Genomic DNA, 21,383 nt, shown 5'->3' on the forward strand with positions numbered 1-21,383 from the left:
GAAATCAGTGGCTTGTCTGGGTGGGGCAGTCCTGCACTGGGGAGCGTGGACTGGCGAGCAGAAGGCAGGCTGGGTTTCAGCTGTCACTCCCTCACTCAGTTGGATACTCTTGGAGATGCACAACCTGCCCACCCGTACCCTCTAATCCTGATCCTGCTGAACTGGAATTCAGGCTCTGTTACCCACTTTTGACCTTGGTCAAAAGCTCAGGCCTTGTGTTTGGGCCTCATTTAGCTTCCTGTGAGGTGAAGCTTTATGAACAGACGCTTTACTGTCTGAGCCACCGGGGAAGCTCATTTTGTTGTGCAGGGGTCAGATAAGCATTTAGCACTGTGTGCCTGTGGTACATAGTAGATGTCCAGATGATAGTAGTGGGAGTTACTAGATGCGAGGTGGAAGGCTCTCGATACCCACAGGAAGGCTGTTTGAGCCTACTAATTGCCTTCTCCCATATTTCTGAGGTTAGGAAGCCTAAGCAGTTGGCAGGACTCACTGGAGCCGTGTTGGGATGGATTTTAAAGCCACTCCCAGGCTCCATGGGACATCGTGCCGTGATGTGTCTTTGCTGTCTGAGTCTTCAACTGTCGTCATGGGCAGGAGCAATGGCATCCTTTAAAGTGCTTCTAATTGTGAGCGAAACGTTTCCATTCCAGTTCAGTAGATGCCATCTTCCTATTGACTTAAAACAGTAACTGCTTTTCTGCTGTCTAAGAAGGAATAGAGATGTCTTAGAAGAACTACCACTCAGTTCCTCAGACTTCTTAAGCACCTCCTCAGGAGCTAAGCATAGTTCTCAGGTTAGTATATGAAACACAGAGACACTAAGACTCTACTTGGCCTCACAGCAGGGCACAGATGGCTAGTGATTTCTGTGGGGCTTTGCTGGTTGGTGGTGGGGTGGGCACCTTTGGTACTTACGGGCGTGGCCCGGAGTTCTAAGAATCCTACCCTGTGCACAGGGACTGTGCAAAAAGGAATTTTTCTGTAGCCTGAGTGACTTTTAAATATGTTTTTAGCTTACATGAGTTTTAAACTTTTCTATCCAGATATTCTCAAAAGGTGGAAAACCTGTTTATAACTTTATGAGCTTAGAACCCAATTTCATTTTACATAGAGTATCTTATGCATCATTTTGGTATATTCTGAGTTTTCCAGGAGTGCAGCTACCATATAAATTGATATACTACACTATATAAATAGTATACTATTTAATTTTGTTTGGAACTTTATCAGCAGCTATTCACCATTTTTTAAAATTATGTTACCAGTGTGCTTATATTTGTGTCAACAAGAACACTCAGTTTCTGCATTTGTAGTTTTGACATTTGTGGTTCTCTGCTGCTTCAAGTATTAGACTACTTCATTTTATCTGCTAGTGTACTTAAGACAGAGCAATTACTTATTGAAAAACAGATTCTTATAAATTTCTTTAAATGTGCCTTTGTGTATAATTTGGATATTATATTGATTACTATGAAATTTTGCATGTAAATAGTTTATATATGTTCATTTTAAGGTGGTAAGGGGAGCAATATAAAATATATGTTTTAAAAAAGGGGGAGGAGAATGTTGAGCATCTTCGGTCTAGTGCACTGGTTTCACGTTAATTGAATTTGGTGTAGAGAGAGGTGTACACTCTAAGTTGTGGTATGTGTAGCCTTGATTCTTGCATGACTTGCAGGATCTCTGCTCCCCCATCAGGGATTGAACTTCGACTGGCCGTTGAAGCCTAGAATCCTAACCGCTAGGCCACCAGGGAACTCCTGTGTAGCCATGATTCTAAACTCGTTTGAATAAAGAGTTGTTTTTAGCTGTTGGTTTGAAGTTCTAGAAAATGGGTGTATCTGAAATGGATGTGAAGTGGTTACAGTGGTTTAGTCCGCAGCACCCTGAGCCTGAGAATCTTAGCCCAAGGGACTGTAATTCTTGTCAATAGTCACCACAGCCAGCCAGTGGGAGTGTCCCCATGTGATCTGAACCAAAGTGGTTTCAGAGCAAAGAGTATCGCAATGTTCTTTTAAAATATTAAAGTTATCTGTTACTGCTCAAGAGTGAGTTTTGCATTTTCAAACTTCTGCAATTTAATTAAACACTGTTGCATAATCGCTTGTGGTCTCAGTGTAGTTTATAATCAGCGCCAGAGTAATGAAAGGGTAATGAGACTGGAAGTTAGAGAAGCAGAACTCTTCCCTGAAGGGCTTAAACAGATAAATGTTAGGGCCAGCTGAGTACTGATCCTGAAAACATATAATAAAGTGCTAACTATATTATGCATCAATCCTTATAGACTGAAGTTGATGGAGACAGGTGGTGGAGGAGGAGGTTAGATTGGTGTGAACCTTGAGGGGAGGAGAATAGAATATAAAAAAGCTGTAACTATTTCTTACCCTGATATTCCTTGCTGTTATTACCCAAGCAGTCACCTTGACTTGTAGTTTGAATTTACTTTCATAGTAATTAATAAATTCCTTTTCTTTTCTACCTTATGTATGGTTTCCTCTGTGCTTGGTGACACATGAAAGGGAATTGGTATTACAGATGCAGAAACTTGAGCTCAGAAATTCAAGTCCCCAGGGCCACACAGCTCGTAAGTGGTAGGGCCAGGATTTGAGAGATGCCAAAACCACTCCTTAATGCCTTTCCATATCTTCATTCTGGAGATGGTGATCATGATTAAATTGTTTACTCACCATCTTTTTACCCAGATTATAAAGCAGATCTCCATTGGCGCAGGACTTAGAGATTTGTTATAAGTTTTTGACATATAGTCTGTGATTGTATTTAAATGAGGTATGGTTAGAAGGTTCCAGCCCAGTAGTAATTTAGCAACTTAAAGTGTTTGACAAGCATGGTTAACCAAAAACCTAAATCATACTAAATGTTTGAAGTGGTGAAGGGTCTGGGAGATTTTTATATTGTTACTAGTCTGTTTTTAAAATGTGTTTGTAAACTGAGAAACCTAGGTGAATGTATTTTTACTACTGATGTTAGTCTGGCTTTGGAAATTCCCTCATTGTGACTTCTTGTAAGCTTGGCTGAATAAACTGACAGGGGATTCCAGCCCTTATTGTGTAATTAAAGGTGAGGATATAGAGTGAATTTGTACACCCCCATATGGCTATTGTGAAGTTAGTTGCAGCTGCCAATGAAACTGGTCAATGAAAAAAATCTTATTTTTAAAACGGGTGGTCTGACTAGCTGTTGTCAAGTAGCTACCTGAAGAGGACATTTAATAGTATTTTTTCTTTTTTCCTTCTTAAAAATAATCAAATAAGGAACCCAACAGCACCTTTGAATGCTGAGGGAATTTTTGTACTGAAGGGACTATTGAAATCTCTGTTTCTCAGAAAGGCTTACCAAACGTCTAAATGTTAATGTGTAGAGAGGATCGTAGGTCCCAGGCTGCACCATGTTATGTGTGCAGCTCTGTGATTTGAGGCCAGTTTCTTCATCTCTTTGTCTCTATTGACTCCAGCCATGTGAGAACTAGCAATTTCTGTTCTGAGGGCGCATTTCAGCAGTTGTGTCTTTTAGTCGGGAATGGCAGAGGGAGCACATTTGGGGTCAAGCCCAAATGGGTAGGCAGTCTCAGTTCCCGTCCCTCTGGTCCTTCCCCCCACCCCTGGAATTCCTGCTCGGTCCTTGTCTTGCCCTGTCTGTCCAGGCTTCCTGACCCCCTTTGTGAGGGAGAGGAGAGAAAGGTGAGGAGACCAGATTGGATTGGATGTAGCCAAAGAACTGTCTCTGGGCCTGGTTCTAATTTTGGTTCCATGATGACTTGTTCTTTTTGGAAATAGAAGTATCCGCTCGTTGGTGATGTTGAGGATAGAGATAAGTGACCGGTAATAAAGCTTTTATTTTCATATACTGTTTTTCTTTAGCTGTCACTTTCATAGGCAAAAGTGATAACCCTGGCAATCCACAGTGCAATGGGGATAAATAAGATAGGGAGAAGGAAGTTTAAGAATCATTTTTCTCATCCACAGTGTTTACAAGAGATTGAAATAGTCTTATGAGTAAAACCGCAAGAGTGTCCAAAAGATTTTATTTGATTTGCTTATTTTCTTATCCCCAGATCACACAGCAGTTTGGTGAGAAGAGCCCAGGTTTGCTACCTACTAGCTGGATATTCTTGGGCAAGTCAGTTAAATTATCTGAAACCTTATTTCTTCATCTATGAAATGGGTACAGTGATGTCTGCCCTAAATATTTTAGTGGCTCACTGGGAATCAGCTAAATTAACAGATGTGAAAATGCTTTGTAAGCTTCAAAGGGCTGTATAAGTCAGAAGGATAATTGTTGTTATGGTTCCAGGTATCAAAAGTCTAGGTGGCTGTACGTGGACAGGTGAGAGAATCGTATTTTGGGGCTACTGACTGGATGTTCTGTATTCCAAAGCCCAGAAATCCTCACTGGGTTTTCTCCTAGTGCTCCTGCTCTGAGTTTTGGAGTGTGGCCGGAAACACATGCTATACTTGATAAAGGGCTTTGGCACTCCGTAATGTGGGGCTGCTGGCACCAGAAGATGAAATGATAAAGGAACATCTCATTATACTCAGATGTGTGAATCATGCACATTTATGAGTTACTTTAAAAAATGGAATCATAATAGAAATGGGCATGGATTCAACTTATTTTTCTCTGCTTTAGCAGTTTTCAGGTTAAAAGTCATTGTATTTGTCTTAAAGCATAGCATTTATAAAAGGCTTTTAAAACTTAAGCCCTGTGTGAAACACCTGAATTTGAAACTGTCTTTTAATTTTCCTACCAGCAGATGAGAGGCAGTTTTGCACTGGCTGTGTCCCCGTGTACTGCTGTGACTCTTACTCAGTGAATCAGAAAGGAGGCATGGATCCCTACAACCTTGTTGACCTTCAGTGAGCCTCCCAGTCATTTATTCTGCCCACTTGTTTTACAGTGGGGGAAAACTGAGGTCAGGAGCTAGATTAGGGCAGAGGCAGGATCAGAACTCACCCAGTCTGTCACAGTGCTGACAGGGAGATAGACTCCACTGGGATTTAGTCACTGCCTTGACTAAGAGGCTAAGAGGGCCCCCTCCACTACCACCAATTCATTCCATTTAAAATCACAGCTCGTTTAGTTTAAGCCACTGCCTCTGGTTTAGTCCTTTTCAGACTTGGAAAGAATTTTCAAGGATTAGCCTTAAAACCACACCACCTCTTTATGCTTAAAAATTGTGCTTGATTTCATTTAACTAGGTATGATCATAAGGAGTTCTCCTTTTTTGTATGGGGCTACTTTTTTATTAATCAGTTTAGCCATATTTGTCACTCTTCTTGGAACTTATTTCTTTTGATTTAATTTACTGTTTCTTAGCAAACATTTGGGTTCTTAATCTGTGCCAGGCCCTGTGCTAGGCAGGTACTGGGATAGGGAGGCATTCAGTGATGGAAGGGCCTTGTATGAAAACTTGGCTTTCTGTTGAGAGAATCTTAAGTACCACTCAGGCCCCACTGCACCCCTGTTTGTGTTTATAGTAGATAATGGATGGCCAAAAGAAGGGAACAATCATTAGGAAAAGTAATGATTTTTTTTTTTCTAAATATCTGTTCTTAGTCTAGCTAAGGAGACAAAATTACCAGTAAATAATAACACAAACCGGCAAATTAAAGTCAAGGAGATTATTGTATAGTCAAGGTTTTAGAATGTTGCTACCATGTGAGATGATCTTTAGAGAAGCACAGGAATCAAATAACTGGAGAGAATAAGGTAATTGACAATTAATGAATATCTAAAAAGAACTTCTCATGTATCAGAGGCTTTAATATATTAGGTCACTTAACCTTTTTGGGAGGGAACTTTTTAAATTGAAAAATGTATCAAACACATGGAAGAGTACATAAACCGTGTGTGTAGTTTGAGAAAAATACCCAGGTGGTCACCATTCAAGTTAAGAAATAGAACATGACCGCGGTTTTAGAAGTCACCTGGTTCCCCTCCCCACTGAGCTTCCTCAGAGGTAATAACCATTCTGACTCTTGCTTTAATTATTCCCTTCCTTCCAGTGTCTTAATAGACGCCCCTAAAGCAAGCGCAAGCCTGGTTATATAAGGAAAGGGAAGTGTTCCCCTCCTTCTTCTCAGGAGAAAGGGCTCTATGGTCCTGGTTTGAATTCAGTACTCCTGGATTGGAATAGAAGCTCTGGATCAAGTCTGGATTTGAAGTTGAGAGGCTGTGGGACCCTTTTGGGGAAGTCAGTGGAAAAGGTCATGAGAAAGTTCTGGGAAATGGGGCTCTTCGCAGTTGGAGTATCTGGAAGACTAGTGGGTCCAGCTGCTGGGAGCCTGAAGTATGATCAAGGGGAGTGGCTGCTCTGTATTTGATTTTCTCAGCCTTGCTTATGTTAATCCCTCAGGTGTAGGCTGCAGCAGAATATGAACTTTGTGGGGTGAAATGGTCTTTTACTGATTCAGGCATCAGGATACGGGCTGAAAAGAAGGAACTTCATCAGCGTATGATTAAGAGAAGCCAGATTCAGTTAAGAATCTGGCATTCTGCCCCTTGATGAGGTTTGTGGGGGTCTTGTTGATGATACCACCTCTCTTTTTGAGTCTTAGGCCCCACTGTGGACTGTTCATTTCCTAAGTGGCTGCAACTCTCATCCTGTGATCTCTGTTCTGTCCCCTAGAAATTCCCTTTGTCTTGTCTCTGTTTAATCTTTATTTCTTGAGTTGGAGCTCTCCTCTACTAGCTTCTTGAAGGTACGTTGTTGTTCAGTTGCTCAGTCATGTCTGATTCTTTGCAACCCCATGGACTGCAGCACACCAGGCTTCCCTGTCCTTCACTGTTTTCTGGAACTTGCTCAAACTCATGTCCATTCAGTCAGATACCATCCAGCCATCTCATTCTCTGTCGTCTTCTTTTCCACTTGCCTTCAGTCTTTCCCAGCCTCAGGCTCTTTTCCAATGAGTGGGTTTTTTGATCAGGTGGCCAAAGTATTGGAGCTTCAGCATCATTCCTCCAGTGAATATTCAGGACTGCTTTCCTTTAGGATTGATTGGTTTGATCTCCTTGCTGTCCAAGGGGCTCTCAAGAATTCCTCTAGCACCACAATTCAAAAGCATCAATTTTTTGGCACTCAGCCTTCTTTATGGTCCAACTCTCACATCCATACATGACTCCTGGAAAATCCATAGCTTTGACTATATGGACCTTTGTTGGCAAAGTGATATGCTATACATAGCAGGTATATATATATATATATATATATATATATATATATATATATATATATATATATTTTTTAAGATCTTGAATGTCTAAATATGCCTTTATTCCTTCTTCACACTTTATTCATAATTTGGCTGGTTAAAGGCTTCTAGGTTAGAAATTGTTTCCCTTCAGAATTTTGAAGGCATTGATTGTTTCCTTGCTTCATGCAACTGTTAGAAAGACTCTCAGTTTTGGAAGAAAGCCAGCCAGCCAGCACAAAACACTCTGTTTGTGATCTTTTGAAGGTGGCGTCTTTTATTCTCATTTCAAAGCTTTTTAGATTTTTCTCTCTTGTTTCCAGTGGTCCCTGTAATATCCAGAGCAGATCTTTTCATCCTTTCTATTTTGGGGCCTTTCCAGTCTGGCATGTTGTGGCTCTAGGTTCTGGAAAATCTTTTTAAAATGATTTAGCTGATGATTTTTTTTTTTCCTCTCCATCCTCTCTTTCTTTTCTGTAGTAACTCCTGTTACTTAAATGTGTGACTTTCTGACCTTAATTTTTTTATGTTTTCTCTCTTATTTTTAAACTACTCTTGGCTGAACAATTTCCCAAATTTTATCCCCAGACCCTTCCTTCTATTGAAAATTTTAAAATAAAGGTATAATTTTCATACAGTAAAGTGAACAAATCCTCTTTTTTTCAGTTAGTTTTTTTTAATGTTTGTTTTTGGCTGCGCTGTCTCTGTTGCTACACGCAGGCTTTCTCTAGTTGCAGAGGCCAGCAGGCCGCCTTCAGTTGTGGTGCTCAGGCTTCTCATCGCAGTGACTTCTCTTGCTGTGGAGCAGGGGCTCTAGGCATGTGGTCTAAGCAGCCGTGGCTCTCAGACTCCAGAGCGCTGGCTCAGTAGTTGTGCAGAGGCTTGGTTGCCCCATGGCATGTGGGATCTTCCCAGAGCAGGGGTCAAACTGGTGTCCCCTGCATTGCAAGGCAGATTCTTAACCACTGGACCACCAGGAAAGTCCTGTTTCACTTAGTTTTGACAATTGTATACACTCATGCAACCACCACCCAAGCAAAATATAGGACATTTCTATCAACCTAGAAAATTTCATAGGACTCTTTTCCAGTCCTGTGTTTCTTTTCTGCTGTCATCTTTATAATATTCAAGAGTGCCTTCTTCTCTGAAATTTTACTCAAAAGATATGTTATTCTGGCTTCATAGGTAAAATATGGTCCTTTATCTCTTAGAAGACGTGACGTTTTTTTCTCTATGTGTAAAGTAGCTTGGTTTATTCTGAGTCCAAAAGACTGTTTTATACATCTCTGTCTCTTGCTGTCTCGCATATAAGGTCATCGTTAACCATCTTTCTAAATTCCATATATATGCGTTAGTATACTGTATTGGTGTTTTTCTTTCTCAGCCTTCCGTGTGTGCGTGTGTGCAGGTACAGTCCCCCCGTGCACCATGGTGTCTCCATTGCCTGGCATCTGTAATCCCATGTCTTATCCTTTCCAGAAAATACGCCTCTAGGCCTGTACTGTTCTAAAATGCAATAGCCACTAGCTGCATGTAGCCGTTTAAACTAAATTAACAAACATTGAATAAAATTAAGACATGACTTCCCCATTTGCGCTAGTCACATTTCAAGCTGTCAGTAGCCGCATGTGACTAGTGGCAGAGCAGATAGACAATATTTTTGTTATTGCAGATAGTAGTAGTTTAGACTTGTGCTATGGTGAAGGAGTGGGAAAAGAATTCTGTTCCCCAGACACCTCTCCCCAGTCTTCCTCTTTTACCCCATTTGCATGGTACTGGGATATACATTTATTTGGTCCTCAGCTCTTGCCACTGTCAGCTTGGGATTCAGTTTTCATGGGTCATGAAAGTCGTTTTTCTATACATCTTAATTGTCAGTTTCTAAAAGTTGCAGTTTTCTTCTCTCATTTTGTAGTTTCAACCTTAAAACAAAAATACCTTACTATATTTATTACTTTATATACACATACACATATTTTAGTGAAGTTTCAAGAGGGAAAGAAATTGAACACCTGTGTTCAGTCTGCTGTTTCAACCAAGAATCCAGATTCATTTACTCTTCACAATTCTGAGGTGTAATTTATAAGTGTGGTTATTTTCCTTTTAGAGTGAAGAGAGGCAGATAAAATACTTGGCTTAAGGTAAGTGGGATTTGAACTTGAGTCAGGCTTAAAAATCTGACATCTATTTATAGATGAATAGTATTGTGCATCACCTTGTACTCAGGAAAAAAGTTGCAATGCTTTAATTCTAGTTATATTTTTAAATTTATCAGCCCAGATACTTCTCAGTTAAACACACTTAAGAGGTCAACCTTGAACAATTGTCTCAGAAAGGTTTTTTTCTTCCCAGCTGTTCATTTCTACTTTGTTGAAGGACTTCATGGCTTCTGAAGTTTGTGTTAGCATTCCCTTCAGCAGTTCTTGAAGGGTTGAGGGTTAAAAACTGTCTGTTGTTTCAGCCTTTTATTCAAACTGCTGTGGTCATTCTCTTATATGAAAATTGTCCCTGTACCTTACTCTTCACTTGGATCCCACTTTCTATAAGGCAGTGAGTAGTCCTGTTTATCTTTGATCCCCTAGTACCCAGGCCCTTGTCTGGGGTCAGGATTTGTGTTTGTCATACTTTGGTTGGATATAATTTTTTTTTCTTTGGTTCATTGCCTTGCTTCCTAGCTGCTAGTTTCTCTCCCTTCTATCTCTTGCTTGCCCAAGATGACCAGTACAGACTGGTCCTTCTCAAATGCAGCGTTCATTGGCCTCCTCTAACCTTTACTCTAAACTGGCTCCTTAGCCGGGCCTAGAAGGCTGACCATGGCTGCCTTTCCTCTCCACTTGAGTCCCATCTTTGGCCACCCACTGGCACATGTAGCGCACAACCTTACATGTAGAAAGGTCTCTACGTGCTCTTGAATCTGTGCCCTTTACACATGCTTCTATTTCCGTGTAAAATGTGCTGTCTTCATTCTCACTTGTTTTTCCCAATTCAGTATCTACAATTTTTCATAAATCTCAGCCCCAGGATATTCTTCCCTGTGAAACCTTGCCTGATCCACCCTGATAGAGGGTTAGAGGATTCCGCTTTCTGTTCCCACAGCATTGCATTTCAGTATTCTTCATCCACCCCCACCCATCCATCTAAATCAGATTCTGCCATACATGTTATTCTGCAGTTGGCTTTTTCAACTCAGTGAGTCCATGGCAATTTTTCCTTTGTTGTCTTTGAATTCTGTTGAATATAGTATAACCATATATTCCACTTATTTCTATTTTCCCAGCATAATTATGAAAGGTACCCCATTGCCACCTTTTAAAGTCTCCCAGTTTGGACAATAAACTATTTGGCCAGCTACCAATCAAACACATCCAGGTGAAGGCCAAGTTTTCTTTATCCAGTGGAGCAACTAAAGAGGAAGAAATACTTGGGGTATGAAATTGCATTTGAAATATCGAATCCTGTTTGTCTCCAACCAGTGAGAGAGGAAAGTCCCAAACTGTACTTAGTCATCTTTGATGCACCTTCAAAGTCTGAAAGTTTCATTTTCCAGAAGGACTGATGATTTTTTCCAGAAGTACTTTTGTAAGGAGCAGTTTATATTTCAGAAATACATCTTTGTTTTCCTTTTCTGATGCTAACATAAATCCGTTTCAGTATAATAGAAAACGCAAAACCTTCTTGGATTCTTTCTCCATGGAAACTCCATGGGGTCCTGTACTGTGTCCTGCAGCTTGAAGGCAAAAGGAAGAAGAGCTTACCTCTTCCATAATGTGAAATGGAGATGAGAATAGTTCCCTCCTCAGGGTTAGTGGGGGATTGAGGTCAGGCATGCAAAGCGGTTAGCACAGCCAGAGGCACAGGAGTAAGTGCTTGGCAAATAACAGCGTCTATTGCTGTTATTATTACCATGACACATCATATTTTGATGTAGGCTCATTCAGAAGGTGTTTATGAGGGTGTTGGGGGAAGAGTGAATAGGGTCTACTGCACAGCTTTCTGACTGCAATGTGCAAGTCCTCAGCTGCCCTTCATCACTGCATTGCAGAGTGGGAAAAAAAGAAAGTAGAAAAAAATCATATGCGTTGTAGAGGAGAGAGTAGGATGATGTAACGGTGGTCGATGGGGGGTGTCTAGTGTTACCTGCATCTACCTTGAAAGTCTTGAGTTGGCCAAATTTGGATTGGAATTAGAGGGCTGGACCTTAGAACCACCTGAAGAATTTAAAAAATACTCTTCTCTGAGTTCCTGATTCAGTAGGTCCAAGGTATAGTATGGAATAATGTACTAAAAAAATAGTATATTTTTTCAGAGTTCCCAGGTGATCCTGATGTACAACTAGGTGTGAGAATTACTAGATTAAGTGACTGTTATGCAGTAATTCTACAAAATGTTTTCTAATAATTTGCTGCTTAATGTAGGACAGGTGATGGCATAGTAATACTCATTTTAGGGTCAGAAAACAGAGACAGGTTATTGTTAATGTACTAAAATGGAGAGCTCAAAATTAACTGAGGTAAGCTGAATTAAATTTTATGAAAGTTTTGAATTTAAGCCTGTCATGCATCATGTTATTTTTATCCAGGATCCTTGGAAGGGAGCGGGAAGCAGGAGGGCACATGCAAGAAGCAGCCGTCTGCCACATTGCCACAGCTCATGAACAAGGAATTAAGGATAGAAACAGTCAAGAAACAGGATTTGGCCCTAGATAGCTGAGGTCCATACGGAAGGAATGAATTCAGTGAGCCCAGAGGCTTGCATCTTCCCATTCACAGAAGAACACTAAATTCCATAGCTTGATATCTGGCTTCCTTAATTAACAGTAATCTTTGATGTTCAGATTGTCTGCCCACTTTGTTGCAAACTTGTATATAGCCTGACTCCCTCACCTACCTCTTCAGAGCAATTTTCTCAGAGCTACTGAGATGCTGTCTCCCAGGCTCAGGGTCCTAAACATAAACATGCCCATCAAATAAAATAACTCTCCAGTTTCAGACTGTGACGAATTTTTTTAGTCGTCAGAAATGAAGTAACAAAACTGTGAAATCAGCAACAGTAAAAAAAATCCTGTTATAAATGTAAAATACTCGATACATAATAAACCGAGGTTTGCATTTAAAACGTGGTGGCTTAGTCGCTAAGTCGTGTCCAACTCTTGCAACCCCATGGACTGTAGCCCACCAGGCTCCTCTGTCCATGGGATTTTCCAGGCAAGAATACTGGAGTGGGTTGCCATTTCCTTCTCCAGGGGACCTTTCCAGCCCAGGGACTGAACCCATGACTCCTGCACTGTAGGCAGATTCTTTACCGACTGAGCTACGAGGGAAGTTTTCTCCCTATATGTGAAAATGTCTTCAGGTTTTATTGCTTTTATTGAGCAAGAGAAGAACTTATGTAGGTCCACATCTATAACATCTAGCTGATTAGGGTCATGACTTAGATTATTTAGTGGAAAGGTATTGGGTTAGGAGTTGATAGACCTGGGTAGAGCCTCTGCTCTGATATTTCTCTTTGCAAACTTTAGTTATTTAATCTCTTTGGCATGTGTTTTGTTGTCTATAAAATGGAGTAATATTATTGGCCTTCTCTATCCTACATGAAGTTGTTGGGGATATAATGAAGTAGTATATTTGATAGGAATGTAAAGTCATGATGAGCTCAGAGTGTGCCTGTTTGACTGGGAAGGCCCTGGTCTACCCAACAGCAACACCTGTTGTTGGGTATCATTATTAGTAGCAACCTCTTAAACTTGGGCTTCCCTGGTGGCTCATCTGGTAAAGAATCTGCCTGCAATGCGGGAGACGTGAGTTTGATCCCTAGGTTGGGCAGATCCCCTGGAGAAGGGAAAGGCTACCCACTCCAGTATTCTGGCCTGGAGAATTCCATGGACTGCACAGGGTCGCAAAGAGTCGGACACGACTGAGCGACTTTCACTCACTCTTAAACTTTCAGGTGTCCCAGTTTGGGTGATAAATTATTTGGTCATACTGTATGGGTAACACCCATCCATTGTTTACTGTTGCAGTAGGAATTCTTGCAGTCTCAAACCCCAAATAATTTACTGTTTTGTTTTTTTTTTTACATGGTTTCTAGTAATTTTCTTCAATCTTACGTCAGTCTTATCCCTCTCGATTGATCAGTGGTTAAGAATTGTTTTGTTTGCTTAACTCTCCACTCCTGAATAATTTTCTAGATTTGTCATGGTTTTAGCATTTTATACACTTTAATTGCTCGTTTTGACTGATGTGTCCTAAGGAAGTATTAATACATTCTAAGTGTCAAGGAGAAGACACGATTCATAGAGGGGGGAAGTGGCTTTGTGGGAAAATACTTTTAAAAAAAGAGAGAAATTAAGTTTTTAGGCTGTGGCTTGACTTGTTTTCTTGGACTATACATCCCTATGTTGATATTCTCAAGTGCAATAGAAATCTCTTAAGTAATTAGGATAGCTACAGAAGCTTCAGGAGATCAAATTTCAAATGCTACTTCCCACCTCAGGAGAAATTTGTTTTAGAAATAACACAGAAAAAATATTCTATTTCTTAAATAACTGGCGCATTTTCTTTGTGCCCTTTGACAATGAAAATAATGTATTATTTCTCTTTTCTTTTGGACACCTAGGAAGCAGAGTTCCTCATCTATTTGGAAAGCTGTAGCTTGCAAATAATTTTCCCTTTGTCTTGACTTCTTGTCCTCTGGTATAATTTTCTTGGTTCTGAATCTTGTTTTTAGTCTTCATATATTTCTGTTTTATTAAATATATCCTTATAAACTGCCTTAAAATCTTGTGTGTTAACTCAGAGTAAATAAGTAACAAATATTTTTATTCTTAGTATTTTTCTGTTTTATTAAACATATTCTTATAAACTGCCTTAAAATCTTACGGATTAAATCAGAGTAAATAAGTAACAAATGTAAAGGTAGTGTTATAGTTTTGACATTATTTTCATGGAACTGTTTGGAGTTTAAAAGGCAAAAGCTTTTGTGGCAAAGATATCTCTATATTACCTGAAAATACTAATGAGTATACGTTGATGTACCAACCCATTGAAGAAGTCACCTTCCCATAAGAATAAGGGCTAACTAAAACAAATTAGCTCACCGTGTTGGCTGTTAAAGCTCTTGGACAAAGAGTCAATAAAATTGGTTGTGTTGAAACAGTAACATGAAGATAAGGATTGAAAGTTCAAAAATTCAGCCTGGATTAGAACATCCACTTTCTTTTCTCCGAGTGCTTCTCATGGTACTGCCTCTCCTTGTCTCTTCATCATGACTTTTTCTCTCTGTTTTCTCAGCTTCACTGTTCCTGTCTACCTTTTCTTCCTAATCTTATCCTTTCCTTCCCTTCCAGCCTAAAAGCTGTGTATTTGATGACCAGCCAATTTCCTTTCCATATCATCTTCTAACCTGTATTAATATTAAACACCGCTTCACCCCTACCTGATTTCAACCTCTTCTTCCCTTAACCCTCTCTTCCTAGTCACCTCAGACCATGTGCCAGCTTGCTTGTCAGCAGCTCCTGTGTGAAGCAACCCATGCTAACCAGCTGTCCTCGAACTAGGAAAAGAAATACATCATTAAATAAAAAACTATAATTTTGGGAAAAACACATCAGATTTGATGAGAATGCCTTAGACTACATTCTAATAATTGGTTAATGGTGGGCTTCCCGGGTGGCCCAGTGGGTAAAGAATCTGCCTGCAGTGCAGGAGACCTGGGTTCGGTCCCTAGGTTGGGAAGATCCCCTGGAGAAAGGTGTGGCAACCTACTCCAGTTCTTGCGTAGAAAATCCCCATGGACAGAGGAGCCTAAGTGGGCTGCAGTCCATGGGATCACAGAGACGGACACTACTGAGCAACTAAGCACAGCACAATGGTAGGAATGAAAGATGAAGACATGGCAGCAGCTAGCATGTTAGCCAGCAGTAATGGTAGCAGCTAAGTTCTTGTATTCTTTGTTCATTCATTCATTCATTTATTCACTGACTCAGCAGTCACTTATTGGGTGTTTATGTTGCCACTAATGTTTCTGTGGTCTGGGCTTTTGATGACTGGAGCTTGATGAAGCCTGTGGCCTTGCCTCAGAATTTAATGCGTGATTTTAGAGTTGGAGAAAGGCTACCTCTAATGACACAACTTCACCTATGCATAGGGGTTTGTCTTACTCCACTGGGACTGCTGTAAGAAAGTATCAGAGACTGGGTAGCTTTATAAACAACAGAAATTTACTTTTCACAGTTCTGGAGGCAGGAAGTCCAAGATCAGAGTGCCGGCATGGAAAGGGCCTTCTTCTGGGTACAGACTTCTTGTTGTAACCTCACATTGTAGAAGGGGCTGGAGAGCTCTGGGGGTCTCTTATAAGAGCATTAATACTACTCACGAGGGCTCCACTCTCTCGGTTTAATTACCTCCCAAGGGTTTCACCTCATGACACCATCGCAGTGGATATTAAGATTCCAATATGTGAATTTAGGGAGATACAAAATTCAGACCTAGCAAGGTTATATTTACAAACACGGTGAACACTGAAGGTGTGTCTGTGTGTGCCGTGAACATACAATATATATTTTTTAAAAACTGTGGGCATGTTTCCATTTTAGCAAGCTTGAAATGAAATACAGCAATTTGAATATCTTATTAGGATTATTCAGATGGCATTTTGCTAGTAAAAGGAGAAAAACATGAAGACTGGAAAAGATAGGAGCCTTAGCCATCTGCTTCTGCTCTGGGGTCTTTGGGACCTTCTCCCAGATGCATTAATTCAAGCAAAACATAATTTTAAAAATCTGCATGCTGAAATTTTTTACTAATTGGAACCATTTAGTAAAACAAAGACTTGCTTGAGAGCTTGAACAGTGAAACACATAAAAAGAAATAAGGAATACCTGGAAATGGTAGCTCAGTAGAAGGACCTCTATCAGGTTACAATTAATAGGGATACAGCTCAATATGTATGTCATTTTGAGAGGATCACCACTATGAGAATAAGGACCAAAAAGCTAGCCTTATATGGCTTAATATGATTTTAGGTTTTATGTTTAAGGATTTGATTAAAAATTATTTGTGATTACAGTGCATAATATTTAACCTGAGCAGTGCTGACTTGACTTCACTTTCCATCAACAGTTCTGCTTAGAGATAAATGGACATTTTTAAAGTGTCTGAAATGTTCAGTAGTATCCTTTACTTTGTCATTTTGTTTCTTAATAGTTTTGTTTTGGACAGATGGGAAAATGCTGAACATTTTTGAATATGTCTCAAGCTCCAAACTGGAGAGATCTGATTTGTAAAGATTTTGGCTTAATGAGACTAGTAGAGTAAAGGTTTTCGTTTGATTACAATCAGTGAGTAGTTTTGGTGAGAGTGGAGTCCTCCTCGTCTTTTTTGTTTTCACTCCCTGGGAGTAAAGGAACATGTGTGCATTTCACACTTGCCCTCGGAGGTAGCTCCTGTACTTCTCAGGGGCCCTATTCCTTAAAATTAGGGGAATCATGGTATATCAGGGCTGAGCACACACTGGTAACACATCTTATTTGTATGTTTCCATTGTACCTAAGAACTTGAGGCTGGGAAAGGTAGAGATGTATCGTGGCAGACTCTGGGCCTGGCATACTGAGTAAATTCTACCTTGCTGCAGGTCTGGGAAAGGCCCAGAGAGGTTTATTATGCTAGAAAAGTGTTCTTCTTTCCTTTAGAATCCAGCCTTTTCATTTTCTACTAGTTATTCTTTAAGGACACTGGTAGGAATGTGTAAGTGCTCTTAGATAAAATGTGAACATGTATTGCATTAGTTCATGAAGCACCCCCACACCCAGCCCTGTGTATATCTTCAGTTCAGAATTGGCATTAGGCTGTGGAAGTATCTGAACTGGTTCCCTCCCCCATCATCCTTATTATCCTTTAAAACATTTTATACTATTTTACGGAAACAGACCAAAGGTATTACTGAAAGTTTGACTGTATTTTGGATCCATAAACATTTCTGTCCTTTGTATGCATTTCCTTCCCGCTTAGAGTAGAGGTTTATTGGAAGAGAAGTTTTGAGCATGTGCATTTGAGAGAGAAGAGTAAAAGGAAAAAATAAAACCTTAAATTCAAAGCTGAAAGAAGTAGTATTTAGCCCCCCTCTCCCTTTTCCTTTAAAGCTTCAAAAGCTCATACGGAAGAGTGGGAACAGTCCTTCCCTATATATGTGGAGATTGGAGTTCAAGATGTGGCTTTTGTCATTACCTTACTCTTGGTCCTGTCACCTCTTTGAACCAGGTATTCATTTATTTGTTCCCTATTTACTGAGCATTTATTGTGTGTCAGATATTGCAGATACTATAGAGAGTAAAACTGACACAGCCCTACCTTCTTGGTGCTTACATTAAGGAGAAAATGGTGACTGAGAATGAGGTGGTGAGAAATTGTTGACTGTGTGACTTTTTGAAGCTATACTGGTAGAATTGGTGATGGTTTGGATGTGAGATGTGAGAAAAAAAAAGAGATGTCAAGACTGACCTTGGAATTTTTTGCTGAAACAACATAGTTGATAGTGGTGACATTTACTGAGATGTTGAACTCAGAGGAGGGGGAGGTGGTGTGTGGTGGTGTTGCAAGAATCTAGTGTTGTTTTTTATATTGACTTTAGACACTTGTTATCCCCCAAGTGGAGTTCCTCCACCCACACTCATTCCCAAAGCAATCAGATCCAGTTGAACGACTAAAATGACATTTTTTTTTTTTTTTAATATAGTGCCCTGTCAGTCATGCAACTGAATTTGGTTGCTTTGAGAGTGAGTATGGATAGAGGAAAGGTGAAGATCCAGGCTGGAGTCCAGGGCTCACCAACATTTGGAGATTGGGAAGTGGAGGAGCCCTAGCCTCTGAAAAGGAGTATGCTAGATAGAACCTGCCCCCCCACCCCACCCCACCGCCTCCAGTTGTTACAGGAGTCATGTAAGCTATTTATTACACATCAACACACACTGAAAATTATTAAGTGCATAACTGCATGAATAAATATAGAAGTAGGGGAAGTTATTTAAGGAAATCATTTTCCCACTTGATTTTTCTTCTGAAAATCTGTTTGTAGGGAATTGTTCGTAGGGAGTTGAATGAGGTGTGTGGATTTGGTATGTAGCAAAGGTTCCCAGTGTGTAGGTTCTATAACTGGGGGGAGAGGCTAGGGGTGGGGAGGATGTGGGAAATTTTCCAAGAGGTCTATCACATGATGTATGCTTTAAATATACTTTTATTTCTGTTGTTTTAAAAATCAATCCAAGAAAATATACAGGAGAGGGATCATGAGCTGTTAGTATTAACAGAGCTCTCATATTAAAATTTAACACTGATGTTTGACATACCTAGAGAGGTATACATTTATGAAAAGTAACTGTACTAAGTATGAATTGGATACAGTTGGCATCTGTTTTTGTGGACAGATATCTGTTTGAGTTCCCCAGTCCGGTTTGAACTTGCTGTATCGCTCAATCTCTGCCACCTCTCCTCTCTGTCTTCCCTTCGCTGGGAATGAGGCAGGGTTTCCTGAAAAGTGGGCTCTCTTCTGGGAAGACTCCCTGGCTAGCTGCCAGCATGTCATATAACTAAAAGAGAAGACTGGCAAAAAGATCGGGGATGAAAGCAGGAAAATCAAGTGGGCTGAAGGGGAGAGAAGGAAGAAGTCAGAGGCCGATAAAGGCAGAGGATCCTCTGGGATGGAGTTGGGGCAGGGTGTCTCCATTCTGTCCCAGGTGACTGCTTCCCTTTCTCTCTTTGGGTCTTCTTTGTGCCCAGCTGCTATTCTCAGAATTTCAAAGACTTTCCCCAGGGGTTTGGGTTATTGGGTCATAGGAAATAAATGTAACTTTTCCAGGCATTACCTTCCAGAGCACCTGCTTTAGGTGACATTATAAAAATACTCTGTTCTCACCATTTCTTTTATGCGTATCTTTTAAGTTTGAGCTGATTTAATTGACATTTTGGATTTTATTCCAGTGTTGATGTCTGTCTAATTCAAGGGCATGTGTACCTGTGAGGAGGAGAGAGAGAGACAATGTGAATGTGATTGAATGAGTGGGTGAATGAATAATGAATATCTTTTCTGAAGAATTTGATATATTAAAATATCTGTCCAAGAATGAGCTTTCTGAGATTGATACTCTTAAGTAAATTCATAGAAGTTGAGATGTGAAAGAGAACATAGAGATCATCTGACTTTGGACTTTTCCAAATATACGTTCCATTAAAAAGAAGTCCCTAAGTCAAATAATTTTGCAAAAGTCGGAGACGCACTGCACTTACTACCAAATTAAAGGCTGAGCATCATTCAAATTAGTGGTTACCAGAGGGAAGAGGGAAAAGGCAATATAAGGGTAGGGGATGAAGAAGTATATAAACTATTAGGCATTAAATAAGCTGCAAGGAGATCAAACCAGTCAGTCCTAAAGGAAATCAACTGTGAATATTCATTGGAAGTACTGAAGCTCCAATACTTTGACCACCTGATGCGAAGAGCTGACTCATTGGAAAAGACCCTGATGCTGAGAAAGATTGAAGCCAAAAGGAGGAGGGGGTGACAGGGGATGAGATGATTAGATAGCATTACTGACAAAATGGACATGAATTTGAGCAAACTCTGGGAGACAGTGAAGGACAGGGAAACCTGGCATGCTGCAGTCCATGGGGTCGCAAGAGGTGGACACAACTTAGTGGCTGAACAACAGAGCAAAGAGCTGCAAGGATATATTGAACAAAATGGAGAATATAAGCAGTATTTTATGGAGCATGCTGCTGCTGCTGCTGCTGCTGCTGCTAAGTCGCTTCAGTTGTGTCCGACTCTGTGCGACCCCATAGACGGCAGCCCACCAGGCTCCCCCATCCCTGGGATTCTCCAGGCAAGAACACTGGAGTGGGTTGCCATTTCCTTCTCCAGTGCATCAAAGTGAAAAGGGAAAGTGAAGTCGCTCAGTCGTGTCCGACTCTTAGCGACCCCACGGACTGCAGCCTACCAGGCTCCTCTGTCCATGGGATTTTCCAGGCAAAAGTACTGGAGTGGAGTGCCATTGCCTTCTCCGTTTATGGAGCATAACCTTTCAGAATTGTCAGTCACTATACTGTACACACTTATAGCTTAAATGGACTTCCCAGGTGACACTAGAGATAAAGAACCCACCTGCTAATGCAGGAGACATAAGAGACGCGAGTTCAGTCCCTGGGTGGGAAAGATCCCCTGGAGGTAGGACATGGCAACCCGCTCCAGTATTCTTGCCTGGAGAATCTGGTGGACAGAGGAGCCTGGTGGCTTATAATCCATGGGACTGCGGAGTTGGGCACAACTGAAGCGACTTACGTGAACCGTGAACTCCCTGATGTTCAAGCTGGTTTTAGAAAAGGCAGAGGAACCAGAGATCAAATTGCCGACATCCGCTGGATCATCAAAAAAGCAAGAGAGTTCCAGAAAAACATCTATTTCTGCTTTATTGACTATGCCAAAGCCTTTCACTGTGTGGATCACAAGAAACTGTGGAAAATTCTGAAAGAGATGCGAATACCAGACCACCTGACCTGCCTCTTGAGAAACCAATATGCAGGTCAGGAAGCAACAGTTAGAACTGGACATGGAACAACAGACTGGTTCCAAATAGAAAAGGCGTACGTCAAGGCTGTATATTGTCACCCTGCTTATTTAACTTAAATGTACATCATGAGAAACGCTGGGCTGGAAGAAGCACAAGCTGGAATCAAGATTGCTGGGAGAAATCTCAATCACCTCAGATATGCAGATGACACCACCCTTATGGCAGAAAGTGAAGAGGAATTAAAAAGCCTCTTGATGAAAGTGAAAGAGGAGAATGAAAAAGTTGACTTAAAGTGCAACATTCAGAAAACGAAGATCATGGCATCTAGTCCCGTCACTTCATGGGAAATGGGGAAACAGTGTCAGACTTTATTTTTTTGGGCTCCAAAATCACTGCAGATGGTGACTGCAGCCATGATATTAAAAGACGCTTACTTCTTGGAAGGAAAGTTATGACCAACCTAGATAGCATGTTGAAAAGCAGAGACATTACTTCGCCAACAAAGGTCCATCTAGTCAAAGGTATGGTTTTTCCAATGGTCACGTATGGTTGTGAGAGTTGAACTGTGAAGAAAGCTGAGCACCGAAGAATTGATGCTTTTGAACTGTGGTGTTGGA

The 21,383-nt window shown here is 40.7% G+C and overlaps 1 protein-coding gene across 4 annotated transcripts in view; it reads left to right on the plus strand.

The window, feature by feature from the left end:
- The window catches only part of JAK1 (Janus kinase 1), a 133,257-nt gene that overhangs the window by 36,003 nt on the left and 75,871 nt on the right, over positions 1–21,383 (plus strand). The window contains exon 1 of one of the 4 annotated variants that reach the window (XM_052637255.1): positions 17,452–17,467. The exons of the other annotated variants lie outside the window; for them this stretch is intronic. The gene's annotated coding sequence lies outside the window, so the exon portion shown is untranslated. Of the gene's footprint in view, positions 1–17,451; positions 17,468–21,383 lie in introns of those variants that run through there. 4 annotated transcript variants of the gene reach the window in all.

The sequence above is a fragment of the Budorcas taxicolor genome, chromosome 3 (genome assembly GCF_023091745.1).
Source record: "Budorcas taxicolor isolate Tak-1 chromosome 3, Takin1.1, whole genome shotgun sequence".
In the NCBI taxonomy this organism is placed as follows: Eukaryota; Metazoa; Chordata; class Mammalia; order Artiodactyla; family Bovidae; genus Budorcas; species Budorcas taxicolor.